Raw genomic sequence first — 4,764 nt, 5'->3', positions numbered from 1 at the left:
CGATCGATGAACGCTATCGGTCGACCGATAGTGGGCTGAACGGGTAAAACCGTTTTCTAGTCTGTTTTGGATTGAGGGTTTATATAAATAGAAGGAACGTTTTTTTATTAAGGTTAATCAGAGAAAAGAGAGTTGTTTGAGCACTTTGAGAGGGAGATTATTTGTAGGTGAGTGAGATCTCGTTGGTGAGGGTTATTGTGATTGTTTGATAGTTATAACTCTTTGTATTTCTCCTCCATATAGTGAAAATTTCTCATCCTCTCCCCGTGGACGTAAGCATCTTGCCGAACCACGTAATTCTCTGTGTTTGCGATTGATCTTAGCCGTCTATATTGTGGATTGTGTTCTTTGTGTTCTCTGTGTATTGCTTACCGACTTGTTGTGCACTGAGTCTGCTTCCGCCGGGCGCAACAAGATTGAGGGGTAATATTGAAATTTTATCCCTATGCTATGTCATCTAAAAATAACAAGATGAAACGTGGAGGACAATTTAAACCAAAATCAGAGATAGATAGAGATATGGTCAGATTTTGGTGATAATTCTGCCAATATAGATTTGGGCATACGTTATATAGGTAAAGGACCCCATCTTTTTTGTGTCTGCAGGAAAAGTGTAAATTACACTAAACCCCCAATAACTTTCATTCTTTTCCATTGAACTCCCAGAAACTTGTAACATGGCATGAAACCCCAAAAAATTCTAAAATCACAATAAAACCCCAATAACTAATGGAATTGTTAAAAAAACCCAATATGTTTCCACATTTTGCAAATAACCCCATGATTGACATTAATCCACATTTAGATCTAAAATGTGCCGCCAATGCAAAACGTGGACTTACGCCATCATGGGGATTATCTGCAAAACACGGAAACTTATTGGGGTTGTTTTGCAATTCCAATAGTTATCGGGTTCTTAGTGTGATTTCAGAAGTTTCTGGGGGCTTGCTACAAAACACTAAAATTTCTTGGGGTCTAGTGTAATTTACCCTTGGGAAAAAGAATGTCAGAATTATTTTCATTATAGACATATGGATTGTTTATGTTTAAAGACATAAATGAAGAACACTTTAATTTAAAAGCTTTAGCTCTAGATACTTCATATTAAATCGTTTTTTTTTTTTTTTGTACTTGGTAATTCCAGAGAGGTTAGCTACACTATTCCATTTAAGGTCCAAACACCAATTCCTTAGATTGTAAGTCCTAAATACAAATCAACCTCTATAAAACAAAACCAGTTCTCCATCATAACCCTGTCATAAAACCAACACCCCACCCTCATCAAACCTTTTTTCCAAGAAACAGAGGAGAGAGACGTCAAAGAAGCCAAATCAATGGCTTCTCACTCTTCTTTTCTTGATCAAGAAGGGACCGGCCGTGATGCTACTCCCTCTGGGACCTCCACCCCCTCCCATGCGGCAGCTCCAGTAGCTGTCGACGCAGCCCCCTCCATAGCCGGGATCTTCTTCAAGGACTTCCCCTCCGACACCTTCTACTTCAATACTTTCAGAGCCCTTCCTCGTCGCCTCCCAATTCCCTCCTTCCCAGTCCCACGGCCCTTAACCCTCTGCTCCTCCTCCAACGGCCTCCTCCTCGTCTTACAGCTCCGACTCCAATTCCTACCACGTCTTCAACCCCGTCGTCCACAATGCTGACGGTTACAGGCGCATCCCGAACCCTCCAAGATCCCACAAAGACTGCAATACTGCAGTTCTTTCAGTCAACAACCAACTCCCTGCATTCGACATTATCTGCGCTGTTGAAGGGGCCGACAGGGGCAAGTACACATTCGACTGGTACCACTCGGGATTAGGCAAATGGGTCCGGAGCACAAAGTTGTTAGACATCAGCCCCAGCCGTATCTTGATGCACACGGGCATTTCTGACGATTCCGGCAGTGCATTCTGGCTCGCCGATGACCGAAAGACGGTCGTCACTTTCAATACTGCTGACAGTCCAGGCCTGCAAAAACTCGATCTACCAAAGGTGCTTCATTCTGTCAGAACTTATCTAGGCAAGATATACGATGACAAAATTGGGGTTGTCGCTTCCTTCGGGAGCATAGTCACTCTTTATGGTCTTGAGAATGGTCAAGGCTATTCTTGGAAGAATTACAAGTTATTGGGTATGATCAAAGCCGGGATAATGGATCACCATCACAGCGCGTCGCTTATGAGGTTTGACAAAGATGTGTATATGCAGGTAGGCCGTCGATCTTTACTGTGGGAGATGAGCTCTAATGGTAAGGATGCAAGAATTCATAACTTGTATTATTGGAATCGCATCCCACAAGCGGCTGCTGAGAGTGTTCCCTACGTGGTGTCCGCCATTACTCCTGCACAGTTCCCTGTTAAAGAGGATGAAGAAAAAAATCGAAGATGACGAGCAAAGTGTTGATGAAGAGGATGAGGAAAAGGGCAAAAGAAAACAGAGTCATGATTCTCAAGAGGATGGTAGAGATCTGAAAGGAGACGGAAGGATTGATCACAATAAGTGATGCATGAATGTATGTGTTTCTTGATCTTTGTTTCTGGATCTTTGGTTAGTTCTGAACCGAGGGAGGAGTGGTTTAAGTTCTTGATTACTAGTTGTCGATCATGAGAGAAAGTGATTGTTCATGTTCAATACTCGAGTATCCGACTCTTGTTTCTTCGTTCTTTGATGTAAATCTTGATACATGTGGGTTTTCTTACTTGATTAGTTGTTGATGATCTTGAGGGAAACTGATTTTTCATGTACAAGGCTCGAGTTCAGTTCTTGTTTCTGCATTTTTTTAATGTAAATTTTAAGTTTTAGTTTTTCTTGCTTCATGTATGCAGCATGCGAAAGTGATACAAGAAAAATAGAAGCAATTTTTACAACTGTGCATGCAGATCTGTTGTATTGGCCAGGCATGACACAGTGCTTAATCGTAGCAAAACACACATTTTAGTGCCAATTTATGAATATGAATATTTGATGTATGCGCATCGGACATATTATAATTGAACTGTTACGACACCTGAAAAACTTAAGTGAATACTCTTTCACTCGGAAAAAAAAAAGCAAGTAAAATACTCTCTGAAACTTAGGAAAGCTTATGGAATTATTCTCACACTTAGCAAAAGCTGACAAATCATCCACATAGTGTTTACAATGAAGACTGCCCCTGGATGGGTGCAAAATCACAATAGCCAGTAAAGAGAGAAAAGAGTTCTTGATTGCATTAATACTTGTTATATTGATGAAGACGAGGGTATTCATGACGACTCAAGAAATCAGGAAATCAGGAGGTTAGGGTTTCTTTCGATTTCAATTTTGTGTTCGATTGTGATCATTGATTTCGTTTTCGGATCAATTGTTTGTTAGTCTCTGATTTCAAGGGTTAGGATTTGTCCTTTTGTTTGTTTGATCTATTCGATTGTTCTTTTCGGAGAGTCTCTGATTTCAAGGGTTAGGATTTGTCCTTTTGTTTGTTTGATCTATTCGATTGTTCTTTTCGGAGTTAAAAAAAAAAAAAAACTTCGTCATCTTCAACTGCAATATTGGTCATCAAAGGGCAGGGTTTCTTTGATCTTGAAGATTTCGCGGCGATCGAGAGAGTTTCTGATCTTGTTTAGAATCAAAAGGAAAGAAGACGGATTTTTTTAATCTTCTTTCTTGGGTTTGATATGATGTTTTTGGGGGAGAATTCGAAATATTCGGCAAATTTTTTTGGGCCAATTGAGACAACAAATTTTGTGGCCCAAAAGATTTGGGGGGAAACTGCTCCAGCTTTAATTTCTGATTCTTTTTTTGTTTCCAAGCCCAAGCCCATTTCCTCTCAACCCAAAGAAACTAGGGTTCATGATGCTACAGTTAATAAACTTGGGTTAAGATCTGATGAGGTTGGGTTAAATTTTGCGGTGGGGATTGATCCTTCGCGGAGATCCCAAGAGGAATTAAAGGCTGATGTTGATAAAGGAGATTGGGTGAGTGTGGTTAAAAGAAAACCTAAATCGCCGTTACTCCAGAAAACTCTTGTTCCTTCCTCTTCTCTCTCTGTAGATCTCATTCGAAGGAAGCGTTTGTGCTTCCGTTGTGGAGGAGCGAATCATATGGCGAAAGACTGCAGAGATCCGATTGTTTGCTTTCATTGTCAAGGAATGTGTCATAAGGCAAGAAATTACAGGTTTAATGATAGAAGAAATGATAGATCTGACAATAGAGGTAGAGGAAATGGGGGAAGGGGAGCTAATAATGGAGGTCGTGGTTTTTTTGGGGGTAGAAGTGCTGGAGGTCTTGGTAATCTTGGAGGTCGAGGTACTAGAGGTAGATCTGGGCAGAATTCTAGTCGAGGGGGAAGATTTGATCATCCTAACCCTTGGCAATGGCGTAGGGAGAGAACTGCTTTTTCTTCGTCAAATAAGCAAGATCTTCCTCCAGCAGGAAAAAGGTAAAAGACCTCTGGACTCGATTGATGAAGAAAAAATTCATGAAAATGTTTCAATGTTTCAAGATCAAGGACCGAGAGATTTTGGAGATCTGGAAGCTGAACTTAAAATCTCAGGTTAAAATCTCAGGTGATCGTCCTCGTTTCTCTTCTGCTGTCTTAAATTTTGAAGGAGAAATAAATTCTGGTTTTCAGAAGTTTAGAAACTTTGCTATAGTTTCTTTTGTTGAAGGTGGTAATATATCTCTTGAAAGATTGGAGTTAGATTTGAGAGCTTATTTTCCTATGAATAAGCATTGGGATGTGAGGCTTTTTACCAATGGAGAAGTGTTGGTTAAAATACAACCGTGGAA

This window comes from Asparagus officinalis, chromosome 3, assembly GCF_001876935.1.
Source record: "Asparagus officinalis chromosome 3, Aspof.V1, whole genome shotgun sequence".
Taxonomy (NCBI): Eukaryota; Viridiplantae; Streptophyta; class Magnoliopsida; order Asparagales; family Asparagaceae; genus Asparagus; species Asparagus officinalis.
The sequence above is the reverse complement of the archived record's forward strand: the minus strand, read 5'-3'. Positions refer to the sequence as shown.